General features: G+C 36.1%; 1 protein-coding gene across 2 annotated transcripts in view; it reads right to left on the reverse strand.

Annotated features, from left to right (window-relative positions):
- GABRB1 (gamma-aminobutyric acid type A receptor subunit beta1) overlaps positions 1-24,573 on the reverse strand; it is a 229,613-nt gene that overhangs the window by 110,659 nt on the left and 94,381 nt on the right. The gene's annotated exons all lie outside the window — the stretch shown is intronic.

A 24,573-nucleotide genomic window follows, 5' to 3' on the forward strand; every position in this document is an offset into this window, starting at 1 on the left:
CTAGCGATTTTCAGCATTCTTGATGGGCTAGGTGGGGATGATGTAACCCCCGCGCAGGCACACGGGCTGGATCCTGGTACCATGCACAGCCTAGCTTTTTGGACAGTTCCATGAAGTGATCAGGAACCTAGGAGGGATTATTGAAGAAGGGACATTGCCTGTCCAAAGGCCTGCCTTATTGTAGAAACGTTTGATCATTTTCAAAAGGGGACCTTTTTTCCACTTTAAATAAGAGAGTGTTTTTAATTATTTAAGGAAGAATGTCGGACCAAAAGGAAATTGATATATGGCTTTTTAATAAAAGGGTCAGCCTTCCTAAGCAAATAATATAGTTTGGTAGCTCCTGCAAATATCCTATTAAAAAAGACTCAATTGACAAGATTTCTCACCGCTGTTTGCATGTTAGGATTAACCACCTATTTCTGTTTCTCTTACAATCTTTGTCATAATATAAAAAAAATCTACAATTTGAACAGCATTCAAGGGACATAGGCTCTTGCAGATATGCATGAGATCTTCTATTTCCTGTGAGAAGACCAAGGCTGGATACACATGTGCAATAGTTGTCGTTGGAAAGGATCTTTCATGACCCTTTCTAGCGACTAAGAACTGCAGGATTCATAAACGAATGCTGTACATACAGCATCGTTCTGCTCAATGTAGAGGGGAGGGGGAGAACGACAGAGTGGCACCCTGCTGTGCACTCTCCCCCTTCATTTCCATTACGATTGTTCGTCACCCATTGTCCATGGATCCGCCAAGACGGTCGTTCGGGCGATGGACGTTGAGCGCTGTACACACGCCAGATTCTTGTCCGATATCGGCCCTGAGATGCTTATCGGGCAAGAACCATTGCAAGTGTGTACGTAGCCTAATGGATTATTGCTATGTTCAGATTATCAGATTTTGCAAGTGGCTTTAGTGATCAAAACTGCTTGTAAAAAACATATAACATTGGACCGAACAGGCCTGTTCATTATCATTTGACGGGCAAACTGAAAATTCTTATCTGATTGAGTTCACCTTTTGTCTGAAAAAGCTCTGGATGTATTGACCATTTACCAGTGAGACCCCCTAGTTAATTCTTTGTGCGTGTTTCAATTCTTAGTTACCAGAGATTCAGAACACTGTATTTTTTATTTATTTACCATGAGCTTGTGCATAGTCTTATGGTCTCTCTCTTTCTTGTAATTAATGAGCATAAACGACACATAATTCTATACTAGAAAATTGTTTAGGTAAAAATGTTAATGTGGTGCTAAAGAAATGTTAAATTATAAAAAATGAACAAAAGAAATCAGCAAAATGCTGTAAAGTGTAGCAATGAGTTGAAGTAAGGTCAAAATGAATAATAATAGAAAAGTTTTAAAAAACTGATTCCACAGCTTTTCTACACTGTAAGAAAGTTTATGCCAGCACTACAGAAGCAAACATTTCTGGCAAAAGCTACGTTTATGCAGTCTGTTATGTAAGGTTCACTCCTTTCAACCAGTACTGAACCACCTAAAAGCCCTGAATACAATTGAAATGATTTCGAGTGTCTGAAAAATTTCTTCAGCAGGCATTTGAAGGAGGTGTGGTAGCAGAGTGTTCTTTTTTTAAAAGAAAGCTCCATCTCAAGATGTTCTACCACTCAAGCACTTTCATAGACTTGAATATGGACCGCATTACCAAGCAATTACAATGTGGTCTAAAGGACAGCAAATTTTTCATAACCCTGTATGACATGTGGCATGAGGACAGAAACTGCACCATATACAAGTGTGTTTCAACAAATATTTTAGTGCATATCCATCTTCCTCACCAATCTTCAGAAAAGATCAGGTGAAATTCAGCACCCGGAAGTGGTAAACCACGTAGTTGTCAACTGCCAGTCCGAACATCTGAAGCTAAAGGATCCAGGCAGGACTTATCTCCAACTTTCTATGAATTAACAGTTTTTATCTACATCATACCATTTGCTTGATTAGTTTCTGTAAAATGTGTGTTGTTGTTTGTATAGACTTTGAAAATTATTATCGACATATTGACTTCTAGCACCCTATAAATAGAACCCTATGCTTTACTTTAGATAAATCACCTTGTCTAAAAAATATATGCTGCATATTTCACGGTTTTGTTAGCGCATTTTATTTAGGTTCTGAACAAGTTTTTTTTACAGAGATACAGCATCAAGTGTTCACTTAAATCTAGCCGTGATTCTCCACTGGAACATTGTAAATCACATCCAAGCTAAAGCACTATTATCCTGACCTATAGGCCTTCCAACCATGTGGAACATTTGATTGCTTTGACAAATAAATCATCCTGTTTCCACAGTTGTTGTTTTTTTTTTTTATATTACGTTAGGTGTCAGGCTGATGGTACCAATGACACGTTTTTCTTTGGAGAAAGATGGTAATGTCTGCGGTGAACTTGCATGAACTGCAATTCCTAGGCTTCTGCAATGAATATATCAATATTCTATTTCATGATGTTCTTTTCGTGTTACGTAGGAGAAATGTATTACAATGATGCCTTCTGTAGACATATTAGTGATAGTTACACAGGACACATTTATCGAGTACAGGTAGTCCTCGGGTTACATACGAGGTAGGGACTGAAGGTTTGTTGTTCAGTTGAATTTGTTTATAAGTCGGAACAGGTACATTATTTTAATAAATGCAATTAGGACAGATGTTTGTCTCAACATATTATTAGGCAGTGTGGTGTCAGTTACTGTATAAAATCCTCACTGTAAGTTAATCACAAAAAAGCAAAAAAAAAGAAAACTTATGGCCTAGACATTCATTAACTTCTGGAGCAAGCTGTGCTTTAATATGCAAAAAGAAACAACTGCAGAGTTTGTTTTAGTCATTAAAGAGTTACAAGAGCTTGCAGAACAGCAAGACTTCTTCTGCAAGTCACTAAAACTGCCCCTCCCCCCGTTCGTATCTAGAAGACGTCCGCATGTCAGATGTCCTTAACTCGGGGACTACCTGTATCTATATTCAGTGGTTATTTTCCAAAAGAACTACCTGATTTCAAGTTTACAATTTAGCACTCATTTTCCAGGACATGTTTGGACATCATTGTTGGCTATTAAAATGAACCTGAACTAAAATGTTTACAGTACAGTACAGAAACAGTTCCATGATGGCATGGTCAATTTTCAGATACAGGATGCCGTTTCTGCATCTCCTGTAGATTTTGGGTCCTGCCTTTACATTCCCTTCTATGTTGACTGACATCCATTGCCAAACTAAGTAAACAGAGCAGTGGCATCAGCAATCTGGGCTACAAAAATTCTTCCCATTACTGCCCACCACAAGGATAGTAAAATGCGGTGTAATTATACTAGGATCATACTAGACTAAAAATCAAAACATTAAAACGTTATTTTTTGTTATTATAATGATGTGGTTTTGAGACTGCAGGAAGATATTATGCAGATATAGTAAGTCATTACATTTTGACTTACTGTAAAACAATGTTACAGCTCTACCTTCGTTCAGCAGACAGATCAACAGTTAAGTGTTATGACCCTCTGGGCTTCGCTGATGCAAGTGATGTATACCATTTACCTCTTTTCAGTTGGACTACCTCAACCCCCCCCCCCTATAAAGGAAGGCTCTACCTGTTCACCCCCATAAAAATGACAGCTACATGACTGCTGTACCCTGATATTCAAATATCTGTTTTGTTCAATAATGCAACTGCGCCATCAGAAAAATAGAAAAAGAAGCTTTTCTTCTAATGAAGTTATAATACTTAGCCCCACAGGAAGTTCATCTGATTGTAACTCAGAACTACACTGGTCAAAAAAATCTTCAGTATTTGATAGACTTCCAAGTGTATCAGATGCCTATTCCCCCTTCATATTGTGCCTTGAATTCTAAAGGTGTATAGAAAACATAAATTAAAAAATAGTTTCAAAGTTTCAAAAAATATCAGTAAAAAAATCAATCATAACTTATAAAAATTAGATAATAAAATGATCATACATAGGTACAAACACAGCTAAAATCAAACCATAACGTGAGTTCTACAGGTAAAGTGTAGCACACAGACTTATTCTTTTGGTTATCAATCCCGGGACTCCCTCATAGCAAACTCTCAAGAGCAAAATGACTTCTTAGTTAAAAGTAGGTCATACAAGCTTACATCAGTCCTTTCTGCCGGGTCCCCTTATTGCATTTGCAACCCCATTCTTGCAGACCATACTTCCCTCAGGAAAAACAACTCACGTATGTCTCTGAGGCTTAATGCAAAAGAACTGAAAAAGAAGAAACCTGCAGAGTATAAAAACCGCAAATTAAAATCCCCAAAGCAAGGAGAGACTTTTATATCTCCCAGTGTTAGCCTAGTGGGAAAGATCCTTACTCTCTTAGCTTTCCAAGAACATATGTAAAGGTTCCAAGTCAAAGTCTTGGAAAACCACAATGCATCCAATGCACCCAGAAGATCATCAAATGTTGATGATTCCTTAGAAGCTATATCTATTTGAAAAGAGTGGATATTGGAGTCACCACCAGACCTAATAAAAAACAGGACTTCATTGGTGGGCATAGAGAAGTGCAACGTGTGCCAGTGCACAAGGGCCCCATACCTCCCTCAGCCAACAGGGACCCCCACATGGGTCTGAGGTTGGATGGGCAGGGGGGAGCCCCAAGTCTTTTCTGCACAATGGACCAATGTTGGCTATGTCTGCCACTGCTTGTCTTGAAAGATGGCTTTAAAAATTGTTCTCTGATAGAGTAGTCCCCTGCCCTTACATTATGGCCACCCCACTTCTGGTTTGACAGTGATGTATAGCACATATCATGACATATAAAAGACTAAAACTAGTTTTGTAGCTACAACCACATTCACAAACAATTTCTAAATGTAATCTCTATACACAGAAATTATTTAGGAAGCTACAAAGCCAACCAATTTTTTTTCTATAATCTATAATTCCTACTTCTAAATCAACCCTTTTCTTGGTTTTTCCTATGTTGTATTGTCTTTAGGTTTTAAGGTCAAGTTCCTGCAATGAATACTGGAGCTTTCTCAACCATCTACCTGACCCTTTAGACTGCTTCTGGTTGTTGCAGGCATGCTATCAGACAGAATATTGCAGTTAACCTCCCTAGCGGTTTATTTCTTTCCGGTTTTATATGTCTAAAAGCGGTACATTGGTTTTCATGAAAATTTATTTTACAGAATAATATATTAGTATGAGTATAATAAAGTTTGAAACACAAAATCATGTAAAAATAATAGATTAAATAAATTGAAAAAATCTATATATTTAAAAATATTTTTTTTTTTTTTTTTAATTTAAAAAAAATACATATTATACTCATACTATTATATATACTGTAAAATAAATGAAAACAATGTACTGATTTTACACATATAAATCCAATGTATTGCTTTCAATACAGTTATTTTATATTGAATGCAACACAAATGGATTTTGAATTTCCCGCCCCGCCCCCCTGGCAACGTACACACGCCCCGACGTCACCGGGACCTCCCCCGGTGACTTATTGTGTGCAGATGTCAGCCGGAGGAAGAAGGAAGAAGACAGGGATCGCGGCGATGGACGGCACGGGACGCCGTCAGATCAGGTAAGGCTGTATTTACTATTGTTTCCATAGTCTTTTTTCTACCCCGAGTCACACTGAGTTAATGTGACGTTCTAGGCTATTTTCAGTTTTTGAACAAAAAAAATGCCTTTACATTTATCATCCTAAAACAATAAATATGCTTAAATCTTCTTTACTAAACACAGATATTAGGAAGCAGGAGAGAACCATTCACTAGTGTTGATGTCAAGTGAAGTAAGTATTTACTTTTACTATTCTTTTACAGGGTAAGCTTTTTGCAGGGAATATTCCAGGGATCCATTCCAGTTTTGCTGGATCACTCAGGTTCACCTATAATAGTCTATCATCTCCAGTGTTGGAGAGCTGTAATAAATCAGGCCCAATGTATATATAAAAAAGAAAATGTGGATATCAAAGCAACAACAATGAAACCAGCTCCTGATGGTAAGCAACATCACAAATCTTTGCCCTATTTTGTTACGCAGTCTAATCTATTCCATATGTGGCTACTTGTACTAATGACATCCTCTTCTATGCATAAACTACCTGCTGGCATGAAAAAAGCATCTCAGCAGCAGCAATGGTAATAAAGATTTACAATTGACGTATCATTTCTGCACAGAAGATAATGCTTTGACAAGAGATATCTCACAAGGCAGCTACTTGTTATTTTTCATGTTTCCAGCCCACATCAACTAATGATTATGACTACTATTTTGAGACATGCATTACATAAGCCTAATCAATTTTATTTCTTTCTTCGTTTGTAGAATATGTCATCTAATACTCTTTATCAATGTTATTTAATTTGATATTTCTATTATTAGCAAAAGGATGCAACATCCATTATTATTTTTTTATATTTTAGTTCCATTATGCTAAATGAGATTTTTATATTATTCATTTTTTATCTATTTAGGCAGACCTGCATTTTTATTCTGTTTTTTTATTGACCATAAGCTACCAAAGGCCTGTACAAAATAGGTAAATCAATTAGTGTTGGGCTGCAATGAAAATCACCAGAATATTTCCTATTATATGACAAATTCTGTTTTTGGGCCTGATTTTTTAAAGCTCTCCAAGGCTAGAGAGAATCGGTGAAGCTGGCTGATCCAACATATCTGGAATGGATTTGGTCCAGGATTCATAACATTTGCTAGCAAATAGCAGATCCATTCCAGGTTTGCTGGGTCATTTAGATCCTTTTTAGGAGTTTCAAACTTCACATGCTTTACTTCTCCAATAAACTCATTAGATTATTTCAGATAAATTCTCTAATCTAATCTCCTAGATTGTAAAATCTTCGGGCCAGGATCCTCTCCTCTTTCTGTGTTTCTGTCTGTATCTGTCTGTCATTTGCAACCCCTATTAAATGTACAGCTCTGCATATTATGTTGGCGCTATATAAATCCTGCTTAATAATAAATAATGATAACATGGACACCCCTCTCCCTTTTTATTTCCCCTAAAAATTGCTCCTCCTACACTGTACTCTAATGAATTATTTTACCTCTTTTTCTCCTGAAAAATACTTCTCTATAACCCCATGTAACCCCAATAACTCATTTTCTCCGGGGTCCTATATATGCTGCTATAAAGGAAAAATCTGGAAAAATATCTCTTTCCTAGCATGGTTTAGTTCTAAATCTAAATGAAAATCATAGCAAGTAGTTGTATCTGACAGGTTGAAGGTTCACCTTGGAAAGAATCACATGAAAAGAAATGTAAAATGAACTTGGTTGCTCATGATTGTATGTCACCAAAGATACATCTAATTCACTATGTGAACATTCCACTACAAGTTGATACTTTACTTTGCAGAACAGCCTATGCCAAATCAACCTCAGTGTTCATAAACAAAGTAGAGATATGCAAAGTAACATTGTTACATTTGTATCTACTCTGTTTCAATAATTTCCTCAATGAGGTATAGGCAACAACAAAATAAAATTGACTTTAGGCCTTCCCTACTTTATATGTAACAAAATGTAATAGTACCACCATGTTTTTTTTGTGTTTTAGGTGTGGGGTGCACAGAGTAGAAAACATTATAGAAAACAGGGGACCTAAAGATAGTGACTTTATCTAATTCTTGCTGTCACAGCATACCACTGAAAATCGGTATCTGGTAATGGAGTAGTATTTATATGGACAAAATAAGTATTGAGAATTCCATTATGTATTATAAATGTACATAATGTTATAAATTATGTACTATAAACCAGACTGAGCATGCTTTACTAGTAGTCTGTTATATGGTCTCGGCAGATATTCTAAGAGACAAACATAACAACTGATGGCATGTACCAGGGATTACTTTAAAACAATGTTGCAAAATGTCAACCTACTTACCTCTGACACTTGCTTTAAAGTTGCAAAGAACAGTTAAACTCTGCACATGCACTTTGCAACTATACAACAAATAAAACTGAAAAATAAAATTATATGAAGTCTTTTGACAATACAAATTTTAACCAAAATGCACTTTTAAGAAGAATATTTGACATGTCAGTAAAGTTTGTTCACTTTTGTTTTAGAACATAATTTTATGTGTTAAAAATCAAATAGTTGATAGAGATGGATTTAATGGCACAAATCTGCTTAAAAAACAATAGTTAACATCCCTCTTACAATCTTTGTACTTACTGTACTGGATAACACTTGCAGTTATGGCCGTGACCCACTTGTCATGTAAAAACAAAATGTATTACATGATGGATTTCATAGTATCAAAAATTCAATACATTTTTAAAGGATACAGGAGGCATCTATTGCACTTAACCAGAGACAAGGACATAATATATAGATTTTCAATATATTGCTCCTGTAAAAGGTATGACAATAAAGGGAGATATTGCATTAACACTTTGACTTAAGTGAATCGTACACAAACTCTTCATAATGGATGAGCACAGAGAAAAAGAAACAGCTCAATATTAAAATTATAATTGGATTTTATAAAATTGATTATATAGCAGTGCAGCCAAGAGGATTTTCCAAGCTTTTCATGTATATGTTTGATCAAAGGTAGCACTGAATGTACTTGGACACAGGGCTAGAGGTCGCTGCAAGGCTTTAAAGTGCACAGAAATAATCTAAAATGATTGTTAGTAAATATAAATCTTTAGGTTGTATAAAGTGATCGATCTGCAAAGAATTTATTCATGTGCGTTTATAATTATATTCAGCAGTGAGTGTCAGTTTTATGATAGAGATGAACAAGTATATTGAGGACTTGAAAGAAATTCTGCATAGTTAGTACCGGTACATATTTTACAAAATATGACTGAGAATTTCTAATTTTTGAAGAATGAAGAAAGATCTGGCTTGCAAATAGTACTAACTTGATTGTTACGCATGTAAAACCTAGCTAAGAACAAAGAAAAACATACTGCTCTACATGTAGATTTAAACCTCAATAATTTAATGGGAATACCTTCACGTCCTAACTGTATAATATTTTTGAGGGTCATACATTGAAATGTAATGGTTATAAAAATACTTTTTTTTACTATGCCATGACAGCAAGAGTTAGATGAGGTCACTATCTTTAGGTCCCTTCTATTTTCTATAATGTTTTCTACTCTGTGCACCCCACACCTAAATCACAAAAAACAAGGTGATACTATGATATTACGTTTTGTTTGAGGAAAGCTCAAAGTCAAGTTCCTTTTGCTGTTGCCTATACCTCATTGTGGAAACTAATGAAACAGAATAGATACAGATGTAACAATGTTACTTGCATATCTCTATAAACACTAAGTTTGATTTGGCATAGGCAGTTTTAGCCACCCCATTAATTATATTGGGGTGGTATTGTAAACCTTTGAATCATAAAGATTTGTTCAATATAGCTTAAATTTTCCCATGCAGTATAAAACCCATCTCACAACAAATGTAGTGGGGAACACTGTGTGGACAGTGCCTTAATATTTCCCAGGACCAATGCCTCAATTACTGTTTGACAAATAGATAGCATGGCAAAAGCCAATTCTTAAACCGAAATTAAAGTCAGTAAACCACAACCATTCAACGTAATGAAAAAAACTGTCAATTTACAAGCCATTTTCTAGGTTGCTGCAATTTATTTTGAAACAATAGCCAATGAACTACAGCACAGGTTTTAATGGGTCTTTCATTTTGGTTAACGTGTGTGTTGTGCACTGAAACACAATAATGTTCTAGTAAGGGGCTTTGAGGTGCCTTAACAATGAATGACACTACAGCACACCACAGTCAGTTTCATTTGTTTCCATGCACTTATGTTACAGGCTTACATTGGTAACCCACTACAATCAGTGGCAGTGTTGCTGCTTTGGTTGGGCTTTCTATCTAATAGTAAGTTTAGTAGGCCAAATGTGCATACAGCAGGCTGACAATGCTGTATAAGGCAATTATGTAACATTGTCAGCCAGCAAAGGGAAGTGCTGTTATTATTGGGATCTTCAGTTAATTAACATTCAAATAAAATTGCAATCAATTATATGGTTACGAAAACTTTATGCAATCATGCAAAACACTAAACATACTGAAATTTAGATTTTATGTTTACATGCACACTTAACAGATATACTAGCAATAAAGTTAGAAAAACACATGAGACTGTAATGTACGCCATGTATGTCCAGTGATGTTCCATATTGGATTACTGTATACCTCTTGGTTTTGTTGTTATATTTCAATATTCATAAAATAATAATTATATGGTGGTGTATCAGTCAGGGGCCTTGATAGACACCATTTTAACTCCTGTGCATAAACTATTCTCTGCATTCAGATTTAGAACAATACAGTTTAGCAGGTTATGTTCACAGCAATGCAGTTTATATAGCAAAAAAAAAAGTCACTGAAATGTCAGAAACTTATTCCAGTTTATTTTCCAGATTTCAGTACAGAAATTGTTTTTTGTGTGCAATTTTACTGCAAAACTGTGAAATGCAACTGGAAACCATAACTGTGCAAAAGACATCTGCACATATCACAGATGCCAAGAATGAAAAGGAAAAAAAGATATTGGGCTTTTGGCAGCTGAACAACAGCTTGAAGTCCAGCCACAAGCAAATTAGTACACAAGTTGTACTGAACAGAAAAACTGATGCAAAATGTTATATTTTAGGATATAGTTGTAATTAGCACCTGTGTCATTTTTCCCAATTCTATCCTACTGCTAAATATGTCCAAAATTATAAACAACCTCCTAAACATAGAAGATTGAAAAGTATATGAGATATTTGTAGTATGTTTATTTCCCTAGTGGTTAAACTTGATGGACATATGTCTATTTTCAACCTATGCAAATATTTGAATAAATGATTAAAAAAGTTAATATAATAACATATCAACATGTCCAAGTAGTTAATTGCCATTAATTCCTGCAGCCTATTTGTGCTCTCTTGCAGGGGTACAATTATCGGTAGAATCTTTAGAATCCGCCACTTCCAGGTGTATTTGATGCCTATGTCTCCCTACTGCACAATTCTACCATCCCTCATGGCTGCTATGTAACTAGCGTGTCCCTACAGCTCAAATGGAGCAGTGCAGGTCACAGTCAAATGGTTATTCACACACAGGGTGTGAATATTAAAAAAAAAAATATTGTGAAAAAAGGTCCATGTTATCTTTTTACCAAATGATAGTTATCAACTCTAAAGTGCAATCCACTACCTACCAATGCAGATAAATTCCAGATGATATCATTATGATGGGATAGCAATGTGACAAATCATACATGGACAACATTTGTAATTGCTACCCTTAGCCCTGTCCATTTAATAATCTAAGCATAAACCTAAAGCTGCAAAATCACCCTCCAATTCTGATTTCCTGTTGATATGGCGCCATAATGAAAAGTTATTTTTGCTTATAAACTCTTGGAAAATAAAGCAGATGGCACTCTCTTTTTCAGATAACACTTTATGATTATTAAGAAATCTGACTCAGTGGTATATTCTCCAAGTAAAATAAATCGAACCTCCTGCTCCCACCACTCACCAACACCAATGTTTTTCCAAAGCAGTATTTCACTCACCAGGGTCTGCCATCCTCTGTGAACAGGGAACAATAATTCCTCACTGCAGCCATTCTTTGTGACATCATTATTCTGCAGAAGTACTTAGGGCCTTACTGTTGCTCAGACATTAGAAAGTGGCCATGTAACCAGGCAGCGATAAATTCATTCCATTGAACACCATTCTTTGTCGTAGTCTAGGCTGGGACTTGGCCCATTAGATAACCACTGATTTAGGAAAATGTTCAGGGCTCGTAATGGAGTTTATTTTAAATACAAAACTAATTAGCTGGAGGTAGGAAGCGAAAATATTGATGGGGGGAGGCCAGGTCAGAAATAATTTTTAAAGATGACAGTGGATGAATCTACATGTAACATATAATATCAAGGAGTTCCAAAATGTTCTTATAAATAGGGGGAAACATTATAACTGGTATACCGTGCCAGTTCCATTCTTAGAATTGATTTCCAAAGGCAAAAAAATATATACACTTGAGTTTTCTTCTTCACCGGTGCTTAACACAGTTGACTACTGGGCTGCAACAGAATCCTCTTCTAGTATAAGCTTCTAGATACCTTATGCAAGCTATTAGTACACTCCGCTGCATTTCTTGTGTCCAGCCAACTTTGTTTTCAATAGATTTACATTAGAGCTTTTATTTCCAATGATGAAGAAAAATTGACAAGAGGCCCATAGAATGACCTAACTGCCAGGCATTTCTTGGTTCACTTGTTAAATATGTGAAGGCATATGGCACTGTGCAAATCATGATGTATTGAGTGCAGCTTTTGTAACATTCTTTGCAGTAACACATTTCCATGCCATTTCTTGGTGTACAAGAGGTAACAAATTATTTATCTTTTTTTTGTATATCTGCTTAATAAAGTGATTTATTAATATGCCTTTTTCATTTATTATCCAAATGTGAATAACATGAAAGTTTATTACCAAACACCTGCTTTATGAACAGACTGGATTATGTAAAGACGGAGATATTACTGCATAGGAAGATGTGCACAGGAAAATGAAGTAAAAGCCATTTTGTGCTATTACACAATTATTCAATAATCTGCAGGCTGCAGAAAAATGCAAAACAAAATATTTAGAAGATATACCTAGTCCATGGTTAAACTTACAGGGGTATTTATTTTATTGTCGGACTGTCACAGATTGAAGATGGCACTTTATTTGTTAAAGTATTGTTAAAGTAAACATTGGATAACTGTTAAAGCAGACCTAAACTGAAAAAGCAAAACAGGAGGTACAGCTAATTGACAAAGGAGACATAAAAATCTCTTTTGACAAAACATTCCTAGCCCCTGGTGGCTTTTGGTTTTAGCCATAAACTGCACAGTGCATGTGTTGTGTAGTGTAGAGCTCAGCCTTGTATGCAGCCCCCCCTGCATATGGAGGTAGCCACAGAGGACAATGTAACTCCAACACAAACTCAGAAATGATATGATCAGTGGTCATCCAATTGCTGAAGAAATTTGCTCTGGACTCACAAGTCTAACGTGGATGATGGTGGTTTCCTGGGTCACTGCAGGGACAGTATCCTGGAGCGTCATTAATGTAGGATGCCTGCAAATAGGTAAGTCTGTGCCATATCCAGAAAATAAACTGTGCATGCTTTCTGATAATGGCAGAAGTTCACCACCCAACAATGATTATAGTCCCAGAAAATATTTATTCCTTTTGGTGGTCAACCAAATGCTTTCTCTTTCTGTATGCAAGCTGCCTATAGTAGTCATCATTATAGTACAGTATAGCATAGTACAGTTTAATTTAAATTACTGTCCCGTTTTCTTCTGTACAGTCAGACTACAGGTGACTAAATCTAGGTTTACATGAGTACTGCATTTAAAAATACATCAATGCTTTAATTTATTATTTTTTAATGAACTGTGACATTTGGTTTTTCTGACCAAGCCTATTTGTCATTACTTGTCCACTGAAAGCAAAGTGCAGGCAGGTAGACTGTGCTTGTTCTGGAAAGCCAGGCTCCTTGTAACTAATATAAATGCATAAATGATGGCAGCATTCTGAGTTGAGGAAAAAGCTTGTATATGCTATAAAAGGAACTTATAAAACTAAAATATGTAGGCATGGACATGAGTTGCTATCTTTATCCAAGCAGACAATATTATTTACCATTTTTTTTAGTGGTTCTGGTTTTCTCAGTACTTTCATATATGACTATGGATTGGAGGAGGTCAAACTGCTGTACACCTAATCTTAGGTAAGCAGTAATAACACTGACTCCTTACAAATAAAGTCAAACTAAAAAGACAGGTGCACAGGAGAGGATATGCTGGTCTGGCTTCCCTAGCAGGACGATTACTTTGAAAAGCATAATACGCCTGCAATGTTTAATTCAGTGATTCTTGTCACTATACTAAAATAAGTATATAAGGAGAAAGCAGTTTGATTTGTAATCAGACACTTTAGAAAGGAGAAATGGTAAAAACGCATATGCAATTCTTTTGTTTAAATAGTTCTCAACAAAAGAAAGCAGACAGGAACAAAGCAGCCATGACTGGTGTGTTATGGTAGTGGTACAGGGTATCTCATGTGAAAACCTCTGCTGTTCTTTCATTGCACCATGTTCCTGCTGCTTGTGTAATCTTCAAGTGAAAAGAAAGCCAATACAATACAATACCTGTCTTAGAAGTCAGTGGTTTTCAATTGGAAATCAATTATTTCAATTTGTTTCTGAGCGGCGGTTGAATTAGCTTGCTTCTCATATGAATCCAACCAGAATGTCAAATATGTCTGCACTGACAGAATGTTTGGGTCTAGTTGACCATGCCCCTGACATTCCCACCGTTTACTAGCTAAGAACATGACAATACCACAACACAACTTGTCACCCCCCGGATGCATATATCCTGGCTAAAACATGTGAACTGGACCATACAATCAAGTGCATGATCACTAGAGTTATTATATCATATGAAAGGTATAATACTTATCTGTCCCAATGCTTTGGATCTCTGCTCTTTTGAAGAGCAGGGATTGACTCTGGTGCATGGCTCTGCCTGTTGACCGTTACATTACTGACTAGGACGTCAGATGGATGTCAAATGACTATTGTTGGAAATGATCCTTCATGATTGTATCTAGTGACAGATTAACGAGCGAATGCTGTACACATAGAACTGTTCTGTTTAATTGAGAGAGGAGGATGCGATGGTGGTACCTTACTGCCCTCTTTTCTATAGGAGTGAACAGGAGTCATTCCCAATCGGTCATTCATCAATCTACCGTGGTGGGACTGCTGTACTGCCAGAAAATGCCCCACCTGACCTTCAAACCTTGATCAGCAGGGCTATTGTGGCCAGTAGTATGACATGTGGTTTGTGTCAGCCCCTTGCTACAAAAAATGTTCCCAGCAGCCATTTGTCTATGTGCTTTATTTATAAAACAGTGAATCATACATTCCTTCAAATATTCCCTCATGGGAATCTTCAAAGTCTACGTGTTTCAGTGGTATTAACTGATTCCCACCAGGGAATGTTTGAGAGAATGTCAGATTTCCGGGTTTATAAACAGAGCCTAGTGTGTTGGGGTGTATTTGGAAGAAGCACATCGGTGCCATTGTGCTATACAGTTCTCCTTGTGAACTGTAGTGTGATGGGCTAACAGTTTTTGTGCTCGTACTGTGTTCGTACGCTTTGCAGACCCAACAGTCCTTTTTAAGACTGCAGTAGCAAGAGTTTTTTTTAATTTTATTGGAATTTAAATTGTTCTTGATTTTTTCAGTTCATTAAAAAATGGGGATGGGGGGTTATGTTTTGAGTTTACTTTGCCTAGTATAGTGGATCTCTGCTGACTTCAGCATTTACCATGCATGCAAATACCATGATAAAACATTTTCCTTATAGAAGGTTAAGTATTTATTTTGCTAAGTGCTTTTTCACTGCATTCACTAAGCTAAGTGAAACTTGCCTTGCATAGTGATAATTCACTTTGCTAAATTAACGGCTCAAACTCCTATTGTAAATAAACCACAATGGCTTGTATTGAGAGAGGGAACAATAAATCAGGATGTAATAAGTATACGTAATACATACGTAATCATATATATTGAGTTAATATGACTGACTGTAAATACAGTAAAAAATAAAAGAGAAAAGATTAACAATCAAAAGCCTCATTACATCAAGCCTTTTATATGTAAATTTAACAATAATAGGCACCCCATTGTGTTGTATAGATCCAGTTGACCCATCAATACGGTGCAGATTGCCATTAAGTGCATGTTTAAAGGTGCAGCCCACAACTTTTTACATTGGACCAATATAGAATATGCAACATTCAGTACTTATAAATTAAGCCTGAAGCCACTACCTGCATTAAATTCATGCAACATATAGCATTGGTAAAGCACTTTATATGTTTAATATAGAGAAGGTGTTTTTGTTACTATCTTGGAAAGATTTCCAGTTTCTTTTTTCCCTCTGGACAAGAAATAAAAATAGATTTTGCACTAGGTGGTTCCAACAATAAGCTTACACTAACAATGAGGCTCTATTGTTTCCACTAATACCAACATTGGGGCACCGTTCCTTACACTAATGCCAAGTATAGGACATGTTTTACTTCTCACTGGGGGAATTGCTAACTTCCACTAACCACAGTGTGTCCCTCCTAACAGACAGGTAACTGACCCTTTGTTTAAAAATTTTAGGAACCCTGGTTAAGGAGACTATTCTATGTAAGGTGCACTGTCATATAGTATATTGTATCAGAGAGTATTGACACAATTTCACTGTTTGAGGTCCTGGGGTTCCTCAGCGAAATTTGAGCTATATTCATATTACAAAAAGTAATAATAAATTATATATTAAAGATTTACTCCCAACAAAACATTTGTTTTTAGTTTTTGTTTTGGTGTTGTTTGTTCATTGTATCTTTTTTTTTGTTATCTAAAATCAAACTAAAACATAGGACTAGCTAATTTAATAAAATAGATGTGTGGGTATTCTAATCCTGTAATTACAGCTGTGAACAACATAAAACCTACCTACTAAAAATTTTCTTTGGTAACCTTACATAGAAAGACTTTGTTTGGAAAATTGCTTGGGATCTCATTAATCTTCATAATTTAATTGGATGGCATTTACAAAAATGTTTTTTTCTGCACCAGATTTATAAAGGAGCTGCACCTGCTTTCATGTTTCTAGCAAACCAGCTAAATAACCACATAATCCCCTGCATGTTTTGTTACTGGAAACATTCCAGTAGCTATAAGAATCTTTATGACTTCTAAGGTGGATTGAGGCTAATGAATGTTTTATTCACCCCCTCCTTCCTGACTTCCATGAAATGTGTGTGCTATTTTTTCTCAGGCAGAAAAATGTATGAGCTTGGAGTCACCATCTTCGAAAACAAACAATTTCTTAGGATTTCATTACCTTTCGTCTTTTACATTGCTGGGTGATTGCTTTTAAAGTGCAAATGGAGTTTTATTCTTTATAAAATGAGCCATCAGAGTCTATTTTGTAAATAAAACCCTTTCCCGAGTATGCATAGGTTTTATTTTTAGACACAGAGCAAATGCTTTCCCTTACATTCTGATGTCATCAGGGCAGCAGTGCCAGGAATTTTCAAGCTGGCTATACCATGTTAGGTTTCAAACAGGTGTCTCTTCAATTTATTCCTTAGTCAGTAAAGTTTTTCCAATTTCAAAAGTACCACACATCAAGGGGGTTATCAATAAAGCAGTGTTGTCTGATATTAACCAAACACTTTGTAGTAGAGAGTCAATTATTGTCAATGAAAACACACAGAATCGGACAATTCTCTACTAGAGAATGTTTGGTGAATGTTGGTTTCCCAAATTACCATACTGGTAAGTAGTAGGACAGTGGTCAGTCTTCACCTTCTACAGACCCACAATAGATTCAGAATTAAATTTTTTTTTAAATGTTTTATATAAAATATATCCTTTACTAATATATGTTCACATGCATCTTTGGGGTCCAATTATAAAATTCTTTTGTTTAACCGGCTGTATTTTGATCTTTTTTACCTTTGGTTTTGCTTGTCAGATGCACTTTTAGGCATTTCATTTTTTTCCTATTTTTTTCTCTCTCTTTCAAACTTTCCTAAACAGGATTGTTTAGATTCACTTCCATGACAAATCTTTCTGGTGCCAGCTGCTCCTAGTTTAGCTAAAGCAGCTGGGGACAGCAGTCCTCAGCTGCACTCTTGAATGATTGGCTGAACGAATCTAAACGATTACACAGGTCAACAAAAATTAGTTTTGATAATCATCGGAAACTACAGCAAACTTTTCTAAATCAGTTTTTTTTTTAGCAGTTTGGGATCCTTTTTCAGTTTTTCCCTAACACGTATAGTTTCTGAGTTATAAGTACTATTATAGGTAACATTGTATGTGCATGTATTTTGTACTAAAACATAAGCACCATTGAAGTGAATGTTAACACATCTTCAGTGTGAAGTAAAATAAGGCACACTGTCGTATGGATCCACTGAACAGAGTCAGTTCACTGACCATTGTTTCTTCAGAAATTTTTACACTATGATTTTCTTGTGTACTCTTTGTATGGTCGCTGTACAGCATCCAGCAGTAGTCAGCCATCATACTTTCTTTCCAAAAACCTTGGTAGCCGTGCTCCATTACCTGAATGTCCTGGTGAAAACGTTTTCTATGTTCGTCACTCACCACACCAAGATTTTCCAGGAAGAATTCTAGATGTGAGTGCAAGAAATGTATTTTTAATGACATGTGACAACCCAGTTTCTTGTATGAATCAAGCAGATTCTGAACTTCTTCCTTGTATGCAGGAGACTTATGGTTGCCCATTTTCACACAGCCACTTGAATGCATCCCAAGCTTCTAGCTCGGCTGCTGAGAGAGATTGTTTGAAAACATCACCCTGCAAAACAGACTTGATCTGTGGCCCTATAAACATCCCTTCCTTCATTTTTGCAGTGCTTATGTTTGGAAACTTCAACAAGGTACTGAAAACCCATGGAGTTTGATTTACCCATGGCCTTTACAAGGTTCTTCATCAAGCCTAACTTGATATGGGGAGGTGGCAGAAATATTTTATGCGGATCAACCAGAGGCAGAAACTTGACACTGCTTGTTCCGGGCGTATAGTGATCTCTTGGTAGCCAATCACGCTTGTTATAATGGTCTCCCGTAGATCGGCTGTCCCATAGGCATAGGAAACAGCAATATTTTGTGAATCCTCCTTGCATTCTCATCAGCAAGCAAATGACCTTTAGATCCCCACAGATGTTGCACTGGTGTGTTTTATACTGGATTGCTTCAAGTAGTAACTTCAAGTTGTCATAGGACTCCTTTAGGTTAACAGAATGAGCAATCAGTAAACTTGGTTAGGAATTACCATTATGCAGTAAGACTGCTTTCAAGCTTCTTATAGAGGAATCAATGAACATACTCCATTCAGATGGAACATGGTCTTGTGACAAACTTGTGACAAAGAATGCATTTATAACATCACAGTAGCCCAATGAGCCATCACTAGTGAAGAACGTTGTTATGATTTCGTTTTCTGTAGTGAGTTACAGTTACACCCTTTGCAAGCAAGTGCTACTGTTTAAGCCTTGAAGTTAAAAGTTCTGTTTTGTCTTTGGAGAGATTTAGATCACGAACAAGATCATTCAGCTCTGCTCGTTTAAAGGTCTCTGTTTCAAAATTTTCATCGGCCAAGTAGTCAGGATCAGATGATTCGGGGTTTTACTAGCTGCAACTCCAGCGCATTCCTCACCACCTTCTACAGAAACAAGTCCATCATGTAGCGGTCCTGGAACTGGCAATGAATCATCATGGGGAACAGGCCTAATTGCAGAATCGAGGGTGGGATCTACAATGTTGTGATTAGTTTTACCTGAGAATTCACTTTGTTGACGCAGCAAAAATACCAGTCAATTAGATGGTCTTGCGGTTCTCTCCACACCATCAGAATTGCAAATGGCATTGCTGCTTTACGGTAATTTAGCCAGTCACGCAGTCCATTGGAACAACTGGTACAGATGACACTTGGAGCCCAAGATTTATCCTGGTCACCAAGTGGACAACCAAAATATAATTTCTATATGATTTAAAGTTCTGTGGTAATTTGGCGACGTTGTGCTTTCGTCGTTAATGAACCAAACACGTAACAGACACTGTCTGGATCAATAAATAAAATGCTAGGCATGATGACAAATAAAATAATTTGCAGTTAGTGCGGTTTCTAACCTTAAAATAAGAAAACTGTTGTTAAATGTTGTATTATGTAAAGGATTTTTATATGGAATTTCACACAATATATAATTAGCTGCATCTCAAAAACTAGACGTGCTAGAGAAAAACTGAACGCAGATTTGAAATGCGCAACAAAAATACTACATAAATACTACATAAAATTATATCTGATGAAAATGACATGTTGACTTGTGTTATGATGAAGTGGTGTGGTACATGTCTGCCCTATAATTTTTCCCTCAAACTAAAGTGGGTCTCAGGGCAAAAGATAACATCTTTCCAATTACAGCTAGGCTGTTTGGTGATTATTAGCCCTCAGCTAATCAGCTTCTGTGGATGGCCTGGGCTGTTTTAAGGTCAGTACCCTTCCATTAAGTAACCATCATGAGATGCATTGTTTATTAGGGATGTACTGTGACAGATATATTTTAGTTCTATGTACATGCCTGGTAATGCCTCCTGTGACAACCACAATAGTAATTACAATGAGGGCATGCTGAATATATTTTCAAATGATTTTTATCTACATCATTGTCATGTTTTATTACTGCCATATTACCATCTAAAAAAAACAACACAGCGTAATAAACACCCTATTGTAATCACAGCAGACTTTTTGAAAATAAATAGAACATTGTGTGTTAGAGAACGCCAAAAACCATTAATGTTAAAATTCTGATTCTGTTCTGTTCTAAAATGATTTAATATCATGCATGGAAAGGAAACAAAGAGAATGATCTACCTTCTATTCCCATAAGAATGCAATAATAAGAGATAAATTCTATCTATTAATTCCATTCTCTTGATTACAGGAACAAAGATGAGCTGCAGAGGATATGAGGACACGTTGTCTTGGATAAGAAGGACGTGTTCTGCCCTACACACAACAGCATTACCCATAAGGGAAAGCTGAAGAATGTAAAACTCTACTGCAAGGTGCCACAAGGGGAAAGTAACACTCTTGTTGATTATGGCTCAGCAAATGCGCTAGTTCTGTTCCATGTCAATTTAATAAAAACTTAGTGCAGTAAAGTTGAAGCATATCTTACAAAATCCCACTCCCCTCCCCCTTCATCGTCTGCAAGTCTCAAATTTATTCTCTGTACCCCGCTGGCAACTGTCTCTGTTTACAACATGCAGCACAGAAAAACAGCGCTTTTGTCTTCCCGTAATTAACTAATTTATTTATAGGCAGGCAATTAATTTATGCATTCATGTTTGATTAATGCTTACTGAATAGTTTTAATAAAAGTTCAATTCCACCAGCAGGACAAGCAATACAAATGGCAAACGTTTCTTTCTTTTAGGCTGGCATTGCTGATAAGTCAGTATGGGGTATTTTTCTACTATTTTGCAACAAGTATGTTTGGTTAAAAAAAACAAAAGACAGCAAGAAAAAAAGGAAAAACTAAATTAGTTTGGAAGTCAAAAGAAAAAATTTATCAGGAACCATTATTATAGTTTATTCCAGATATTTCAAAAAACAGTTAAAAGATGTTCAGCACATGTAACAGGGCCAAAATATTACTTTACCTACAAAATAGAAAGACGGAGGATTCACCTGCTCTAACATGTTTTACCATGTGAAACAAATTAGTTTAGTTGGCTCCTCACGTGGGATTCAGTTCATGTTGGGAGCAGTATTTTTGGATGGCATCATTAGCTTGCATCTCAATGTCCTGTTACATGTGGTAGTGATCGGAGTTAGGCTGAGCTCCTATTTCGCCTGTTAGCACTGCACTACATATTGGGCTTTTGGAGCAGGGACATTCAGGTCCTCATTTTCTCAAGGTTTATTAACTGAGATTAAGCTCTGCTATCTTCAGTATTCTGTGGATTTTCACCACAATCACTTAGCTAAGTGAAGTATCCCTTATATCACTGATAATACATTTTGTGAACAGTCTAATTGTCTGTAGGAAATCAACTCCATTGTCGCCCAATTTATTACACTTCTATAATTTCATCTTTTTTTTATGTCACGGTCTTGTTGATTTCAGCCCTGACAATTTTATGTACCGCATGAATTGGCCAAATTGATCACCAAAACTTTACTGCTGTGATCTCTTATACTTGTGGATGCCTTGTGTTTACATTGGATATGTGCTAGGATATGTCTCTAAACCAACTTCATAAGGTGCAATATTCTTTTGCATGTTCATTTACATTTTATTATATTCATATATATATTTAATATGACAGTAAGCAAAAAAATATCAGTTATTAAGAAAAGATATATTGTGGTAGGCTATGGATTATTGCACATTCTATGATACGACATGAACACATAGGCAATATAAGTTAGATGCTTGTGCAAGAGCAGAAGCAAAGAATATCCATGCTGTGCACAGGGGTGGTGTTTATATAGTAATATATATATATATATATATATATATATAAAATAAAGTATATTGCCATACAAAAGTAATTTTTTTTTTACCAGACATAATGAAGACACATATATTGAAGTGTACAAAGAGGAACATTTTTTTAAAAAGGGGGGACATTTAGAAAGGACTTACTGCATATTGTCTAATTATTTATCATCACTTTTAATACGTGGCATGCTTTAAGTTTCTATATAACTTTTTAGCAGAATACTAACTGCTGTTACAATGACATTCTACACTTAACACCTCAACTCTCATTCATGCCAGCTTTCATTATTTTTGGCAAATATCAAGTGTACAGCTCTGTAATAATTTAAATCAGATACTTATACCCACTTAAGCTCAGCATATCCATCTTAAAACATCATAGAAAACTAGTGTTAAATCACTTCTATGATGCACCGTGCTGGCAATCTCAACGTTCCAAGAATTTGACTGATTAAGAGGACAGATTCATTGGTCTCACAGCAGACAGAAATATTTTCTTTTTTTAGCTGAAGCACCTCTTGAAATTGCCAGCGAAAATTATGCTTAATGCTTTTTACATTTGATTTCCTCCTTTACTTCTTTATGCAAATTATAATGAATTTGATTGCGTTTATCTTCTGTAACTTCAGCTGGTACATAACTTAAACTGTAATTTGCATCTAGCGAGGACATCACATGACTCATCTACCAGTTACATGAAGACTTTGTAGTTTACCTTCTTCAAAGAACATACTTTTTTTGGTAATATTTGTTCATATGTTGAAAAATGATTGGCAGATAAAATTTCCTATAAAAAAGGATTTTCTTTAATAATTTAGCTAAAAAGAATTTTTCATGCATTTGCAAACATAGCTGACTGTCAACAGTATTGATGTCCAAACTTCCTGAGGTTTCATTCACTACAGGCTTGGCTTTTGAGTGTACCTTGGAATAGATTTCTATGGGAATCATTTACAAAATTAAAAAGTACATTGCATCCCAGTTGGCTTCTGTGTTCAGTGGCGGTACCACCCCTAACTCCTCTCCTCCTGTGTCATTGGTTGTACTTGTCTAGTAAGTTTGTCATTTGTAACCCATATTCAACTTCATCAGGAGAATTGTTGAATAACACACTTACCCATTATTAGTGCATTGCTACCACAGTGCCTGAAATGCTGCAAAATCTTTATCTCCAGGGATAGAGCAATGGTGGGGCAACTCCTGGCTCATCCTGCTGCAGGAACATTTTAGTGTGTTCTTTTTTCTTAGTAAACCTGTTGCTGGTGAGCTGTATACTATACTGCTTTAAAAAACTGTCCATGTCAGAGACCTTATTGTTATACACGATAGACTGCCCCAATAAATCCTTGCTGGCACAAAATAAAATTGTTAAGACTCACTCTTTGCATTTGAAAAACTTAAGGTCACTTCTGTCATATCAGCATTACTTTCATGTGGTCAGGGGTACACATACCATTTTGTGCAGGCTATGCAGCTGCCCTAGAACTTAAGGGTCTGTATATACTAGATGTAGGTCAGATAGGTGCCACTGTCAAATAGACCCGGGCATGGTTTTTGTCTATGAAGCTATCAACAAAGAAAGAAGTGTTGACGGTGGGTTTTTGCTTGTCAGAAAGTGGGAAGGGTGGCTCAAAACTTTGTCTTGCAGAGGGCTTGCACCTGGTCCATCACTGGCTGTGGTCTATACATGGTGGTGTGATTAGGATCTTGAGTGCACAAATATTTTAGACCAGTTAAAGTCAGGGTTATCAGATTAGCCAGTGCAATGATAAAGGGAGTCCTTAATACTGTGTGAGTTATGACTGTATTTACACGGGTTACACCGAACCATCATTTCATTTCTAGCAAAAGAATGGACCTGTGGGAGAGTAACAGGAAGGTAAGCATATGTTGCTGGAAAAAGTGAAAAATAGATCTTGCTTCATCCTACACAGGCAAAACATGCATTTACTTTAGGGATCCAGACACCCAAGATTCTGAATGTGTTTAAAACTTTTTGGTTATCCTCCAGTTGAAACCTTATATATGTCCCGTATTTCAGACTTCCTGGTGAAATAAATTATTAACATCACTATACAACACAACACAATCCTTCTATAATCAAAAAGTGGATTACTACTTTAAAATTGGAATCTGTTAAAAACATACAAATCAAACAATAAATATTTTTTCTCTTTTTCAAGTATATCTCCAATCGATGAATTAGTCTGATCTGGGTCAGGTCTTGATCTCCATAGTTTGGTTCATTCAATTACATTTAAACAGTAACAAAGGTACTATTTTTTTACTTGTGACTGACTGATACTTGAACACCACATAAAAGTAAAAAGGTATTTTAATGAAAGTATTCACTTCTGTAATTGGACTTG

Source organism: Pyxicephalus adspersus, chromosome 3 (assembly GCF_032062135.1).
Source record: "Pyxicephalus adspersus chromosome 3, UCB_Pads_2.0, whole genome shotgun sequence".
NCBI classification, from domain to species: Eukaryota; Metazoa; Chordata; class Amphibia; order Anura; family Pyxicephalidae; genus Pyxicephalus; species Pyxicephalus adspersus.